General features: G+C 30.7%; 1 long non-coding RNA gene across 1 annotated transcript in view; it reads left to right on the plus strand.

Annotated features, from left to right (window-relative positions):
• Positions 1 to 3,140: 3,140 nt before the first annotated feature.
• LOC105738403 overlaps positions 3,141 to 18,027 on the plus strand; it is a 28,562-nt gene continuing 13,675 nt past the window's right edge. Inside the window, exons 1-3 of the long non-coding RNA XR_001114210.2 lie at positions 3,141 to 3,217; positions 15,871 to 16,025; positions 17,685 to 17,792. This is a non-coding gene — a long non-coding RNA (uncharacterized LOC105738403). The remainder of the gene's footprint in view (positions 3,218 to 15,870; positions 16,026 to 17,684; positions 17,793 to 18,027) is intronic.

An 18,027-nucleotide genomic window follows, 5' to 3' on the forward strand; every position in this document is an offset into this window, starting at 1 on the left:
AAGTAAGAATCAGCTAACTATAAAATAAATCATTTGAAATTATCCAATTAGGGAAAAAAATAAAAAAGAAAAAGCAGCAAAAATGTATAAAGGATTTATGGGACACCATCAAGAATAACAATGTATTCATTACAGGAATCTGTGAAGGAAAAAAGGGAGAGAAACAGCAGAAAGTATATTTAAAGAAACAACAGGTGAAAACTTTCCAAATCTAGAAGGGGAAATGAACATCTTGATTCACAAAGCCCAAATTTCCAAATAGATATAATTAAACTGACAAAAACCAAAGACAATGAGATAATTTTATAAGCAGCAAGAGTAAAAAGACATACCACATACAATAGAGCCCTCTTAAGATTATCAATGTATTTGTCAGCAGAAATTTTGCAGGCCAGGAATGAAATGATACATCCAAAGTACTAGAAGAACAAAAGGAAAAAAACTTGCCAACAAAGAATACTTTCAGGGTGAGACCGTGCATTAAGAATAAAGAAAAGATAAGACTTTCCAAGACAAACAAAAAATAAGGAAGTTCTTTAACCACTAAACCTGTCTTACAAGAAGTGCTAAAGGAAGATTTTCAAGTTTTAAAGTACAGATGCTAAACGACAACATAAAAGTGTATAAAAGTATAAATATAATTTAAAAGATAAAGAAACACAGAAGATTTTAATACTGTAATAGTAGGGCATAAATCATTATTAAAAGCAGTATATAAACTAGAAGACAAAAGTAGAAAGAATAACCATAACCACAGGATTTTTTTTAATATCAGTACATTGTAGAAAGAAAATGTAACATCATTTACATAAACTGCATATACAAGAAAAGACATAAAGTGTAGAGTATCTGTATGCAATTGAAGTTATGTTATCAGCTTAAAGCAGACTTCTTTATCTAGAAAATGTTCAATGTGAGTCTATTGGACAACAAATTGTACAGTAGATACACAAAAGGTAAAGGGGAAAGAATCAAAGCACATCTCATACAAAAAAATTACCAAACTACAAAAAGAAACAGAAATGAAGATTAAAAAATTACAAAGAGACAGAAAACAATGAAATGGCAAAAGTAATTCCTTACCTATCAATAATTATTTTAAATGTGTATGGATTAAACGGGTTACACTTAATGTGATCCATTTAATCTATTATAAATCAAATCAATTTAATAAATTTTAAATGTAAATGAATTAAACATACCAACCAAATGAAACAGTGCCTGAATAAATTTATATATGTAAATATTACATATATATGTATGTTGTCTACAAGATATTTTCTAGATTTATGGGACACACATAGGCTGAAAGAGAAAAGATAAAGATATTTCATAAAAAATAATCACAAAAGGAGAACAGGGATAGCTATTCTTATATCATACAAAATAGACTTTAAGTGATAACCTGTCTCAAGAAATGAAGCAGGTCATTATATGATGATAAATTGTCTCTTGAATAGGCAGATATAGCAATGATAAATATATGTGTACCCAATATCAAATATATCACAAATTGAATATATTCAGCTTTTTGTCAATGATACATCTATAAATTTGGGAAAAAATAAATAGAAAGAAATAATTTAGTCTCTGTGAGGTCTTTTCTACAGTGATGTGTCATATTCACTTAATGTTTCCTTTATTGAGGGAGTATTCAACTAGGTATTAATAAGAATACTTAACTAGTGTAACTATGTCCTAAGATTACTAATGATAGAGATTTTTAAGTATTCTACTCTTTTATCTTTGATCTTTGCTCACACAAACCTAGAAAATAAATATGTATGACTATATTTTTTCTGATTGATGCTGTAGAATTTCTCCAGTTATGCACTATGAATAAGTTCTAGAGATCTAATATACAGAATGTTGACTATAGGTAATCATTCTGTGTTGTATATTTGAAATTGGTTAAGTGTAGATCTTAAGTCTTCTCACCAAAAGTTTAACATGTGAGGTGACGAACATGTTAACTAGGATGATTGTGGTGATTCACAATATATAGTGTATCAAAAAATCAAATTATACACTTTAACTATATAAAATTTATATTTATCAATATATTCCCAATAAAGCTGAGAATAAAGGAATCAGCTTTTGGGAAACAAAAATGAATGATGTTAGTCCAAGCATTTATATATGCTCATAGACTTATTTTAAATTACTTTATTTGGGACTTAGACCTCTATGTAGAACTTTTGAAATCTGGTACTGGTATATTTCTCTCTTTATGTTCAATCCTTTTTGACTTCCTCTATTACTCCAGTCTATAAATCTAGCAGTCTCCTCTCAAGCATCTGTACTCTTTATACAAATATATTTGCTTAATCCATTCCCAAAATTCCAAAATTGACTTTTCTCTTATAAATTTATGTACATATTTATTCATATTGTATTGTTTCTGGCAGTTACTGGCTCAACAAATGTGTTTAACAATGACTTTGATTCAGATCAGTGTTCTAACTATGTCACTCACAACAATAAAGAAGGTTTTAAAATATTCATAATCCTTTTCCAGCCTATATGTAATTAATTTAGTCCACTCTAGACACAATTCTACACAATAATGAAGAAATGCCCCTTTCCCCATTTTCAGTATCTCTCAAGGGCAATAAGAGATAATATTGATAATATACTCTTTATGTGAACTGAATGAAGTCAGAAAAAGTAAAGAGCATATCTTTAAAACAAAGCAATGCACTTGGCAAACATCGTAGTAAAAATGGAAAATGTTTTAGCATTTTTCAAGTTATACTCTAGTAGTCAACTGCCCGCATGAAGGTAGGCCCTAGGTACATATATATATATATATATATATATATACACACACACACTAGTTAATGTTAATCATAAAATTGAGGACTTTGCCCATAAAATATCTTAATTACAAATTTTATTGTCATAAGGCTTTCTGGTTCCCCACATTTAGTGCTGTGTCATAGGATTTATATCCTTTTTTACCCATTTATAATCTTTCGAAAAAGAAAGCAGAATAAGATTAAAAGATGGGCTGTTTCAGACAAGAGATCCAGGGCAGGCATCTTTGATATGGGGCCATTTTATTATTACACTGAATGTGACATCATAGGCATTCAGAATCTGGTGAAAAAAATCTTCTAGGAGCAGCTAACAAGAATCCTAAGACAGGAGTGTTTATGGTTGGGTTGAGACACATTCAGGAGCTGAGTGATTGACAGCAAGAGGAAAAAGACATGAGGTAGATTTGTATTACATTCTCAGTGAAATGAGATGGCTTTAGAAGCTTTTTAATAAAAGGGATATATGATCTAAATTTCCTACTGTATCATTCTCTGTATAGTATGGAATGTAAATAGTACAAACAGAAATAATGAGAATGCATTTGCTAAATTTTATAATAACTCCATTATTTTAGTTTATACTATACAAGTATAAAGTGAACATTGATTATTTTATGATAATTTTGAGAGTTTTTTATTGTAATGAACAGTTTCAGCAGTATCATTAGAGTTCCTTAAGAGTTCCCCAAGAATCATTATCTTAAAAATATTTTATTATGAATATTATAAATTATTTGGCAAAATTGGAGTAATGATATAAAGAATCATAAGTGGAAGTGTTCTATTGATACATAGTGTCTAAACAAAATACTTCAAATATAATATAATAAATATATTTCCAATTATACATGTTCTCAAAATATGTTAGATACATTTTAAACTGTTAGTTTTAACATTATTTTATATTAAATATTTTATATTTATATGTTATTATGGCATTTATGACCCTACTAATAAACCACAAGTAATGTATTATTGGTTAATTTTAAGATATATATATATATATAGTTTATTAAATTAACAACTTTTATTTAAAAATAGACTTTGAATCACAACTCAGATGTTTTCCAATCAATTTTGTTAATTTTTACATTTATTAAGCTCCATTAAAATTATAAATTCAGATGCAGCTTGACTTACAATGGAGTTACAACTCAATAAATCTGTTATAAATTGAAAACGTTATAAGTAAAAAAGGCATGTAATACACCCAACATACAGAACATCATAGCTTAGCCTAGCCTGGCTTAAATGTGCTCATAACACTTACATTAGCCTACAGTTGGGCAGAAGCAACTAACAAATAGTCTATTTTGTACTAAACTGTTAAATATCTCATGTAATGTATTAAATACTGTAGTGAGAATGAAAAACACAATAGTTGTGTAGGTTTTCAAAGTATTATTTTAAATGAATGCGTATCTATTTGCACTGTTATAAAGTCAAAAATATGTTAAATTAAACCATCATAAGTCACGGTCCATCTATATATCTTGCAGTATTTACATAAATGGGGCAAAAAAAGGATCCAACTTTTGTATCATTAAAATCAAATAATAGGGAAGTGAGAATAGAGCTGCAAAATCATTCAATGACATAATTACTAGAAATGTTCTAAATGTGGTAAAATACATAAATATACAGAGTTAGGAAACTGAGTGAACTGTAAATAGGATAAATTCAAAGAAACCCTGCGTATAATAAAGACCCCTCAAAACCCAACAAGACATGTCACAGTGAAATTTCTGAACATTGAAGACAAAGCAAAACTTGAAAATAGCCAGAGAGAAATGATACATTACCTACCAATACAAATGACAGTGCACTTCTCAACTGACATGATGGTGTCTAGAAAAACATTGCAGAATATTTTTAAGTGCAGAAATAAGATAACTATTAACTATGAAATCTATATCCAGTGAAATTTTTATCATGAATGAAGGGGACGCAAAGACATTCTATATCAAAGAAATAGTAAAAGAATTTGGGTAGCAGATCTTGAGGACATCATTGAAAAATGGCAGAAGGAAGTTCTTCATAAAGCAAATAAATTATAAAAGAACAACTCATGGATCACCAGAAAGGAAATACAACTGAAAGAATAGATATGTGGATACATAGAATAGACTACCTTCACAAGTTGGATAATTCATTCATTGTATAATTCATGCAATAGACTATCTTCATAAGTTGTATAATTCATATTGATGATTGAAAATGACACCATCAGATAAAAAAGAAAATCATAATTAAAAGTCAGAAAGTAAAATATTTGAAGGAAAGTCAGTCTTCTACACTGCACTTGAAACATTAAAATGTTGATACCATTAGACTGTGCTAAGACACATATGAATAATGTAATACACAGAGCAACCACTAAGAAAAATATACAAAGACACTCAAAGCATTATGAAAAAATTAAGATAGAATTCTAAAATCATGTTCAAGTATCCTAGACGAAGGCAAAAGAAAAGAGAAACAATGGAATAAGAAGCAGAGGAAACAAGCAGAAGATAAATAATAAAATGGGAAATGTTTCTCTGATATAGCATTGTTTTTTTAATTGTACATGGTTAAACTTGTCAATTTAAAGAAGCAATTGACAGAGAGGATAAAATACACAGCCTACCCATATGTTGTTTACTGGAAAATTTACTTCAAATTCTACAACATGCATAGATTTAAAGGATGGAAAAAATATACCATCAATTATTACTTCAAATGTAAATTGCTGGACCACGCCTCCAGAGTCTCTGTTTCAGTAGTTTCAGGATGGGATCTGAAACACTGCATTTTTCTTTATTTTTTAACTTTTAATTTAGTTTCAGGGGTATATGTACAAGTTTGTTATATAGATAAATTGTGTGTCGCAGGGGTTTGGTGTACAGATTATTTTGTCACCCAGATAATAACCATAGTACCCTATAGGTAGTTTTTCTATCCTCTTCCTCCTCTCACCATCCACCGTCAAGCACTCCCCAGCATCCATTGTTGCCCTCTTTGTGTCCATGTGTGTCCAGGCATTAGCTCCCACTTATAAGTGAGAACATGCAATATTTGGTTTTCTGTTTCTGCATTAATTTGCTTGGGCTAATGGCCTCCAGCTGCATCCACATTGCTGTAAAGGACATGATGTTTGTCTTATTATGGCTGCATAGTATTCCGTAGTGTATGTGGACCACATTTGCTTTATCAGTTCCACAGTTGATGGTCATATAGGTTGATTTCATGTCTTTGCTGTTGTGAATACTGATGTTATACACATACAGGTGCATGTGTCTTTTGGTAGAATATTCATTTTTCTTTGCGTATATATATTCAGTAGTGTGATTGCTGGATTGAATGGTAGTTCAACCCTCAGTTCTTTGAGAAATCTCCAAACTGCCCTTCACAGTGGCTGAACTAATTTATATTCCTACCAACAGTGTATAAGCCTCCCCTTTTTTCTGCAATCCAGTCAACATCTGTTACTTTTTGACTTTTTAACAAAAGCCATTCTGACTGATGTGTTTTGATTTTCATTTCGCTGATTAGTGATGAGCATTTTTCCATGTTTCTTGGTCGCTTATATATCTTCTTTTGAGAAGTGTCTGTTCATGGCCTTTGCCTACTTTTTAATGGATTATTTGTTTCTTGATTGATTTGTTTAAATTCCTTGTAGATTCTGACTGTTAGGCCTTTGTCAGATGTATAGTTTGTGAATATTTTCTCCCATTTTGTAAGTGGTGTGTTTACTCTGTTCATAGTTTCTCCTGCCTTGCAGGAGCTCTAGTTTAACCAGATTAAAACTTTTCAAGTTTTGTATTTGTTACAGTTGTTTTTGAAGACTTAGTCATAAGTTCCTTCCTAGAGTTTGTTCTAGGATTTCCCTGTCTTAATTACATCGGGAAAACATAGTTTCAGCATTAAGTACTTATTCAGATGATTACAAATAATAGAAAATAAGAATATGGAAAATTTTGTTCACTTAAATAAATATAATATTGTGTCTTGTAAGTTGACAATTGTGAGGCTATATATTCATACTCTGCCATCATTCAAGTTTATAGCCTTAAATTAAAAACTAGTTAGCAATTTATGCATATATTTAAAAGTACATTTAGTAAGTATTCCTGTGCTGATATTAGTTTGGGTTATTTTACTTGTATCATTCAAATTTGGACTTCTTTTTCATAAAATCAGAAGCAAAAAAAATAGAAAAAAATGTCAGTAACTAAAATTGTATACAAATATTCTGCTTTACATGGGAGATGAACTTTACTTATCAAATGGAATCATCATCAATAAAACACTAATATAAAATGAACATTTGTCCCATAAGACTGCTTTTATAAAATAAAATGTTTAAAAATCAAATATCCATGACAGCTGGATAATGTTTATACAAAAATTGTTTTAGATATGCTAGGACAACTAATAACAATGTTAAATTAGTGATATAAAGATTTATTAATCCCAGCACTTTAGGAGGCCGAGGCGGGCAGATTACGAGGTCAGGAGATAGAGACTATCCTGGCTAACAGGGTGAAACCCCGTCTCTACTAAAAATACAAAAATTATCCAGGCATGGTGGCGGGCGCCTGTGGGCCCAGCTGCTCGGGAGGCTGAGGCAGCAGAATGGCATGAACCTAGGAGTCGGAGCTTGCAGTCAGCTGAGATTGTGCCACTGCACTCCAGCCTCGGCAACAGAGCGAGACTCTGTCTCAAAACAAAAAACAAAAACAAAACAACAAAAAAAAATTTATTAAAAATATAGGGAAAAAATAAATTATACTTACTCTTTCAAAATATGTATATTATATATACAGTTATAGAATGAGAGGTTAAAATGTGTGCATTCATTCATAGAAGGCTGAGAAAGCTACAAAACTTTGTGTTTAAATAATATACATTTAAACATTGTCACAATTTCCAAAATTAGAGTTGGTAACATGCCCCCTTTTTTTTTTTTTTTTTTTTTTTTCAGAAAAAAGCTTTAAACTGATTATCGTAGTATAATGTTGTCTAATAATTTAAGGTTAGTAACATTCCTTCAAAGAATAATTGTGCTAATAGTTTTTAAGCCATGTGTAATCATCAAGATTCACACAAAAATTGTAATTATTTTACCTTCCTAGACAGTGGAATAAAATAATTTTGAACAAAGTTAAAGTTTGTTTTCAAATTTCATCCAAGACAAACTAAAGAGCTAAAAATTGAAATGTTTTATAAATCATTCTGAATAATATTACTGAATCATCTAGAGTATGATCAAGACTAAACATTTTTCTATATAAATAGGCTAAATGAATACAAATTGTTTCTCTCACTATGAAGAACTTAACATTTATTGCAAATTCTAAATTCACAGCAATTCTCCAGGTAGAAGTTGATGGTTTTGTGCTGATTAGAAAACAAATGTGAAGAAGGCTATTTTAAGATAGGCTTCCTGTATTCAACATAAGGCCATAGAATCTAAAGGAGGTCAAATAACTTGTAAATACAGTCATACAACAAAGCATCCATAGTTCAATTGGCAATAACCTCTTCTGCTTAGGTTCCTGTCTATAATTTTTATGAATAAGATTATGTAATTCACAGGCATTTTGTGATTAAATATGTGACCACAAAAGACTATAGAGAAAATCAAAATCAAATAATTTATTGAAATGAATATAGTTAAATATTATATCTAAATGATATATACATAATTTCAAAACAATATCCATGTTTTAAAACATAATTTTACATTTTTTATTTAAATAGAGTTATATGTTTTATTTAAGTAGTAAAGTATGTCAAGGAATACATAAGGAAGATAGTTAATGCCTAGGAATGTAATAAAAATATGTTTAATGCTTTCTCAGTATGTTTTGATTCATAGTTATTTAAGAAAGTACCTAAGAATGACATAAATTGAAAATGTAGAATAAATTATAAGAAATTCATAATTGTAAATCATATAAATTATAATTATTTGTGACATTAATAAATTATTCATGCTTTTTAGCTAAATCATTTCTGATGTAACAGTTAACAAAAAGTTAGTTCAACCTTTCTGAGGAAAACGATTTGAAACTTTATTATAAATGATATTATTTATCCATAGAAAATAATCCCTTACAACCTCTAAATGAAGTATAATTTGCAAATTGAAAATGTATGCTGGTATTCATCTAAACTGTCTGTATTGGTTAATATTTTAATATCTTGCAATATATGGGATAAAACAAATTATAAAATGAAACATTCTAAATAAAATTCTATGACATTCTGCAGGAGTTGGTGACACAGTTATTATGGAAGGATAACTGATAGTCTTAAGTAAGTTGTTGAATATTTTCCCCTATAAGTCTTGTTTTCAAGAGCATAGTGAACTTACAAAATTACGCTAAGCTTCCTTCAATTTTATCAGCTCTTTCTAATGAAGAAATAATCTGATTACCATACACTGACAACGGATAATACCTGTTATTAGAATTAATACACCTTACTTAGTTAAATTTTCACATCATAATTCAATTTTTATTTTTCTTCTGTGTTATTCTACACCATTTCTGGTTAAATTATACTAAATGTTATCTCTACACATGAACTTAATAAGGATTATTTCCATAGCAATTAGTACAAGTTTTCAGTAAATAATAGCTTTGGAGGTGCTGTATCATTGGGATTACGTTTTGAGTTATTCTATTAACCCTAAAGGACTTTTATGTTTATTTTTTCTTGGAAGGACTTAATTTGAAGAACAAAAGTAAAGATCAGATTTAAGTTAGAATAGATGTTTCTCTTTATTTTCTCTCTGAGAAATATCGACAGAGACACAGAGACATGCTTGCACCCTGCATTACATAATTGATAATTTAAAACTAAATTGAACCAATTATTTCCAGATATCATTGATATTTCAAAGACATTGTTTCCATTGGTAAAATATATTCATTCACATTTGCTTTCACAATTATCTATTCCTTAGGGATTCTACTTATTTTATTTACTCTACAGCCAGAAAATTACATGCGGTTTACACTATAGAGGCTATAGATTATTTAATTTTTAATACAATTTAATTTTTATTCTTATTTATAGATAAATAATTTGATAATAAATGATGGGTAATAATTAGTTTTTATTTTCTCAATGAATATTTATTAAGTTTTCTAACGTGGTAGTTATCCAGAAAGACATAGAACATAGACTAGTAAGCAAGCAGACATTGGCCCTGATCTCGTGAAGGAAGCATTTAATTAGGTAACATTACAATTTCATATAAGCATAATTTTATCTTCTTACATGAATACAGAAGATCAAGATAAGTGATAAGACAAAATAGAGTTACACACATTAAAGTAGTAAAAATCCATGAATCTACCAAGGTTTAAAGTGTTTCAAACACGTCATAGGGATAATCCACAGTATATGAAACCAGCATGTAAAATGCTGCCTTAGTTGAAGGAACAACCTTGAACAACAGAAAATGAACAGTTCTTTTAAGTATTTCTACATTTCTGGGCTTTTCGATTCCTATTTTCCTGGCACAACATTGCACGTCTGGAATAAGCCTTTTAGTTCTTCTTTTCCATGTGTTTTAGACATTTGTGGTTATTTTTCCAGCTGCTTCATTGATGGATTACGTACTGTCCTTTTTTTTATTTTCCATTTTCTCTAGAGAGCACAGCACCTATCTTTATCTGTGTATAGACTGCACTTTGTCATACAGAACTACGTTAATTTGATTTTTTTTTTTTAAGATGGAGTCTCGTTCTGTCACCCAGGCTGAAGTGCAATGGCACAATCTCAGCTCACTGCAACCTCCGCCTCCCGAGTTCAAGCTATTCTCCTGCCTCAGCCTCCCAAGTAGCTGGGATTACAGGGGCCCGCCACCACACCCAGCTAGTTTTTGTGTTTTTAGTAGGGATGGGGTTTCACCATGTTGGTCAGGCCGGTCTCAAATTCCTGACCTCATTTGTTTCCACAAAGCCCCCAGCTCTGTGTATCTTGTAAACAAATCATTGCCTTTTAAAAAAATGTTTTCTTAACTTGGAAGAACACTGCTACTGAAACCACTAGCATCGACAAAGATGCTCAGCACACAAAATGCTTAATTGCGTCCTTGGAAGCCCTTTATAATCCTAATTTTTGTACCCTAATATATCATTTCATGTGTATACAAACACACAAAGAGAAAAAGTGTATAATACTAGCATAAAAATAGCACATAACTTGTGTCTCTTATTCATGAAGACTTAGAAATCAATTACACAGAGTAAACATTAGATTCATTTCATTGGACTGGCTTGCAACCTAAACAAGTGGTAAAAGGTAGAATAATGACAATTAAACAATGTTATTTTTGAAATCTAGCAAGACCCAGGTTTAAAAAATAAATTAAATTCAGGGAGTAGATTACTATTAAATAACAATATGAAAATGTTGAACCTTAATTGTGATAAAGAAAATGCAAAAAATTACTACATAAATATAATTTTATAGCCACTATGTTAATGAAACTTGTAGTTTGAAAGTACCAAAAATTAGCAAGTAAAATATAGTGGGAAGTTGTGAAATACTAATATTTAAGAGTTTAAATTTCTTAGCCACATTGGAAAATAATTATGCTTGATCTTGGACAGTTGGATATGTTTACTCGATAACTCCTTATTCCAGTTTTATGTATTTTCATTAGAGATACTCATATATGCACACCAAAAATGTTTAAAGTTGCTCATATTAACAATGTTTATAACAGCAAAAACTTAGAAATCTATCAAATATCTATCAATATGGGAAATGTAAATTTTAGTAGCAGAACACTTAGGATCTCAAAGGGAAAGGCAGAAAGAAAGCAAAATTTCCAGATATATGTAGCAGTTGTTTGTGGTGAGGAAAAATAAAAAGTAGTTATAACTAGGAGATATTTGAATTAAAATATTATATATTATATTTCTAAGTACAGTCCCTTGTACGGAAGTTAGATTTTTAGACAAAACATTTGTGCTTGTGAATTTAGATAAATTAGTAAACAAGTTTACCAATGAAATCAGTAGCTAATTTATATATTAATGTGAATTGTAAATTTAATATTGGCGATCAACCAATTCCCACTGGATTAAGGGAGGTTTAAGTTATTTGTTTATTCTGCTTCTTGGACTTTTATTCTTGATCTGCTTTATACTTCAAGATTATAATAGAGCAATTTAGATAAGGCATATTCACTCTCTTGACAGTTTACTTGATATTCAGTCTTACACATTTTCTGTCCCTCAAAGAAGTGTTGCTACTGCAGAAAAGATTTTATAGGAGTAGGGAGGAGAGGGAGGAATAAGAAAAAGATCATGTTCGATGTAATTACCAGTTTATTACTAGAAGAGTTTTCCAGACAAAGTTGAGAAGTGGGAAATAGGAAGAAGATGTGCAATGGCTGCTTTACTTGGTTGCTTATTCATATCTCCAGTTTTTACAATAATCATTAGAGATTCCCAACATCCCAAAGCTACTGAATTTCTGAATTGCACATTGATTCTGGTGATTTTTTTCCTCCATCCTTCTTTTTGTCTAGACTCGAAGATCATTTTGTGAAAAATTTGTGAAGGGTCATTTTTATAAGACTTCATCAAATTTAATATAAATCAGTACTGGTAAATATTAAGCAAGCCTAAAAACCGAACAAAGGCAAAAAATACGTTTTTAAAGTCAGAGAAGGAACCACTATGAAATGTCAGAGCTTTCATCATCATATATATTCTTAATATATTTAATAAAAGAAGAATAAAATAGTGTTAGTAAATATCTGATAACTCTTCTCAGGATTTAAGTAGACACTGCTATTATGGGGTTAACATAAGCAAACTTTTCTATGAAGTTTTTTACACAAGCTATTTGCAAATCTTCATCACCCACCCATTCCTTAACACACTTCAAGGGGCTATCTGAATAATTCTTCCAGAACTTATCTGGAGTAAGTTTATTAAAGAGCTCATATCATGAATGCAATGAACATACCTTAATCCTAATTTGCCTTGCCCTGACTTTAGTACCTTATAGGGTTGGCCTTGTTTTTCTCTAAAAATATTATCTTGAATTCTCTATTTCTATTTCCATAAAATGCCATTTTACATTTTCCTGCTATTTTTCTGGACATTCTTTTGTAGTCTCTTGTCAGCTTCTCTTCATGTATACATTCATTAATGATTAAAGTTTTTCTGAAATTTATAGTGGACGTTTAAAAAATTTTAGTGTGCATCTACTCTCATTATTTCAGTTACAATCTCTTTGTGAGAGCTCTCATATTTGTGTATCCAGTAGGGATTGCTCTAGGGCCTAAATATGGAGCTTCTTATGGACATCCACCTTGAACTGTCTCACCAGCACTACTTATTTAACACAAATCTCCTCTCCAAACTTATATATTTTCTGTGTTCCCTAAATCAGAAAATTACACCATGGTTTACATAATGGTTTTCCCTCAGCCCCAAATCTGGAATTGTTCTTGATTCTCTTGTCATCAATTATATTACAAATCCAATTTATTCTATATCATACATACCTCTGAAATCCACCCACCATTTTGTTCCTCATTGTCAAGTGGCCATCATTTCTCCTCTGGATTATTGTAATATTCTCTTAAGTGATGTTTCAAAATTAACTCTTCCTACTTTGTTATTTGTTCTTCATTCTTTAAGATCTCCTTTTGTAAGTGTAAAACTGATGGTCATCTGATGTATAAAACAATTCAAGGCCTTCCTAGTGATATTTGAACAGACCCAAAATCTAGCCAATAATACCATCCAGGGGTTTCTTTCTGTCTAACTTTCTAGGATCTTTTCACGTATCTATTCCCTTAACTCTCCATACCTTAGCTATATTGACTTTCATGTGGTTCCTTTATTTGTCATGGTTACTTCAAGCTCTAGGTCAGTTTTTCTGTACCTGAAAAGACATTTAACTCTTACTATTCCTTTATATGGGTATTTGCATGAGAACACAAACCTATATAGATTCTTCTGTTAATTCTTCACATAGAATGCTGAAATCAATTCTTTATTTTAATTGAAATTTATTACATGATAAATATGTATTTGATATGATATTGAAGCTTTCCATTAGCACAGCACTCATGTTAGTTTTGTTCATCATTATAGTCTAAGTATAGAGCTTGATAAATTGTAGGCATTAAATAAAAATATATTTGAATAAAAATGAATAAATCAAAAACCTCTATATAAAGAGAAGAATTAAAAGTATTTCAGTGAAGAAAAAACACAGCGGCTACATTTAATTTAAAAATGTACTAAACCTTAAAAGCAAAAAATGCATCATATTTTATTATTCTGAAATTAAATCTAGTGCAGATGAGCCAGCGCCCACAGCCAGTGAGGTAAGAATTTATAAAATCTTGAAGAAATTCAAAATGAAGCAATAATGTTCCCTAGAGTTTAGAAGACTAGTGTTTTTCAGGTGTATACATTTTTGAAATTTTATTTTTGTACTTTTAAAATTCTTATTCAGATTTTATTGTACCAAATAAACTGTATTTATATATTTTTAACTCTATGCATATAGGCAAATATCTCTAAAATTTCTCTTCTGATAAAAATACTTATATATACACATTTAGATAGTTTGTGTGTTTATCCAGTAAGTGCATTAATTCTAATCTTACGTTTAGCAGTTATTAATATTCCTTTTGCACAACATCATAGGTGTCATAGACAGACAGTTCTGGAACTAGGAATCCTATACTGGAAACACTGTATACTGCCTTACACCAATTATACTTTAATATATTTAAGCAATTTGTTGAATTCTTATTCACTAAATATTCTTTTCCCATCTTCTGGCCTGGTTCAGTGGGTCATGCCTATAATCCCAGCACTTTGGGAGGCCAAGGCAGGTGGATCATTTGAGGTCAGGTGTTTGAGACCAGCCTGGCCAACATGGTGAAACTCTTGTCTTTAATAAAAATACAAAATTAGTCGGCGTGGTGGCACACACCTGTAATCTCACCTACTCAGGAGGCTGAGACAGGAGAATCGTTTGAACACAGGAGGCGAAGTTTACAGTGAGATAAGATCAGGTCACTGTACTCCAGCCTGCGCGACAGAGAGACTCTGTCTCAAAATAAATAAATAAAAATATAAAAGTAAATACATTTCCCATCTTCCAGTAAATTGCTCTTTTCAGAATTTATCATAAATCTATACTTTCTGGGCTTTCATCCTTTTAAACATCTTAGCCAATAACTTCTGTACTCCATCGTGTCTAATATATTCATTGATGTAATGGGGAGTGATTCTCATAATGTTGAATATCTTATTGTATTAACTTAGTGTGTTGATCTTACTGCCTGAAATATACTTTTAATCTTCAACTTTCTTGTATGAATTTAAAACATGCTTATCATATTAGTATGAATCTTTTAGCATTCTAATATTGTTACATTTTACTCCTCTGATTAATACTGAGTAGGCTACAAAATACATTGTATTTTATACTAACATTTTACATACAGAATAAACATTTTATATACTTCTTTAGAACAAGTTACTAACATTTCTAGAAGCAATATCGTTGAAAGAATATAATGAAGTCCTTAAGTGCAAACTAGTTGATTTTAGATGTATTCAATGTTTCATAAAACATTCAATAAAAATGGCATTAATGTATTTTTAAAAGATATTAATACAAAGCCTGGAAATTTACATAGATTAATACATGAGAAGTAACTCAGTTTTTGTTTGTAAAGAAAAATTAGTTTTAAAGAGATAGTTTGGTCCTAAGTTGTGTCTTTTGGCTCATTTCTTTGAGATGGTAAGCTTGATTAGCTCTTAAATTAATATTTTTTCAAAGAAGACATTATATAGACACAACAATAACCAAATACTCTTTTATTTATATATGTTAAAAGTCAAGTAAATAAGGTATACTCAAGCTAAACTGTAATACTTTCAGCGAAACATTTGTCCAATAAAACACTTTTGGTAAAAAGTTTGCTATTTTTTCCAAGTGCCATAACCAAGATTCATTTAATTAATGAAACTTTTAATGTAATTTCACCTTCTTTTCCTTTTAGGTTAATAATTATCAAATATATGGCAATGCTGGACTTTAGCTGATCATCATGCTTCTGGAAAATAACAAAAGTTGAGACATCTGTTCACCATTTTGTGTGTTGAAGGACCACCTACTTTTTACATATGACAAGAACTACTCACCTCCACTCTTCAGGTAAGACTTACTGTCACTCTGCCCCATGACTCCCCTGCGTTTTGGAGTTGACTCCCTTGTACCTGAAGCTATACTACTCTAAGCCTCCTTTATTTTTTTAAGATGTTTGTCATTAATGAATGTTCGCTGTATTGCAATAGCCTGAATAAAATAATCTTCTCAATTGTTCAGTACATATTGTGTGTGACAAAAGAAAGACAGATTGTAATTTGGCATATACTAGTAATTTTAGTCTTTTTATTTATGAATTATTCTGTCTTTCCGAATGCATAATAAAATGTAATTTTTCTTTTTATTTTGAGAGGGAGTCTTGCTCTGTTGCCCAGGCTGGAGTGCAGTGACAAAATCTTGGTTCACTGCAACCTCCATCTCCGGAGTTCAAGCAATTCTCCTGCCTCAACCTCCCGAGTGGCTTGGATTACAGGTGTCCGCCACCATGACTGGCTAATTTTTGTATTTTTAGTAAAGATGAGGTTTCACCATGTTGGCCAGGCTGGTCTCAAACTCCTGACCTTGTAACCTGCCCATCTTAGCCTCCCAAAGTGCTGGAATTACAGGCATGAGCCACTGCACCTGGTTGTAAAATGTAATTTTATATAAAGTTATAGACATAAGTTGAAATAGTAATATATATATGTATGTGTATGGACATACAAATATACTGTATTGGTCTGTTCTCACACTGCTAATAAAGACATATCCAAGACTGAGTAATTTATAAAGGAAAGAGGTTTAAATGACTCACAGTTCCGCATGGCTAGGGAAGCTTCACAATCATGGCAGAAGGTAAAGCGGAAGCAAGACACGTCTTATACGGCAGCAGGCAAGAAAGCTTGTGCAGGGGAACCCCCTTTGTAAAACTATCAGATTTTGTGAGACTTATACACTATCACAAGAACTGAATGGGAAAGACCTGCCTCCAGGATTCAATTACTTCCCACCAGGTCCCTTCCACAACACGTGGGAATTATGGGAGCTACAATTCAAGATGAGATTTGGGTGGGGACACAGCCAAACCATATCATACACACACATTATTCACCTGAATTAAATAAAAGCAAGTAATAGAAAGAAGATAAATATTAAATGAATATGGAATACTTTTCACAAACTTTATATATATGTACACATTTGCACATACACAGACGTAGTTTATGGTGGTTACATGAAAAGATTAGGTAGAGATAGGTCATTTCAATCACTTCAACTAAATATCACTATTTAAAAATCCAAAATAGATTCTTGAAATCTTTATATGTTTTTATTTGGGTTCAGCAAAATCTTTTGACTTTAAAATGTTAGCACCACAAAGCACCTCAGTAAGAGGATAATGAAAAACTTAAAAGGGTAATAAGTTCAGAAATCTCTCTCCATTTAAAAAGTTATTTCTTTATAAAATTTTTATTTTCCTGCTGATAGATACAGAAATAAAATTCAAATTTTGCTTAGTGACATAGTGTAGTCATATTCAGGATATCGATTTTTACCCTACCAAAAAGGTAATAACGAAGACGTGTAGGTTTCCTATTCAGCCTTTGTACTCAAAGTTTAAATTCAAAAAAAGAGAGACCCTGTATCTTAGAATACCTTCCCCTCTCCTAGCAACCACATTATTGAAATTCAAACTGCTAACATTCTAAAATCCCCTTTTTAAATAAGGATAGAACATGCTGAAGAAAAGAGTTATAACGAGAAAATATATGGGAACAAAATACCTATGCAATGCAAAAGTCCGCATAACTAAACCACTCAGAGTAGAGGACAAAAGTAAGATTCCAAAGATCCAATAAAGTCAATTTTTAAAAAAGTATAAATCAGTTCCTATGTTTTTGATCAAGTTAAATTTTCTCTGTCCTTAATCATATATTAAGATAATCTAAGATAAATTATCTTAATATTTTGCAAAGCAGCCATAAGTATAAAAAATACCATAAGAATAATCAGCATATTAAATTCATGAAGAATTTTTAGAAAATATATCTCCAAATAAAGTGTACAAAAC

This window comes from Nomascus leucogenys, chromosome 12 (genome assembly GCF_006542625.1).
Source record: "Nomascus leucogenys isolate Asia chromosome 12, Asia_NLE_v1, whole genome shotgun sequence".
NCBI lineage: Eukaryota > Metazoa > Chordata > Mammalia > Primates > Hylobatidae > Nomascus > Nomascus leucogenys.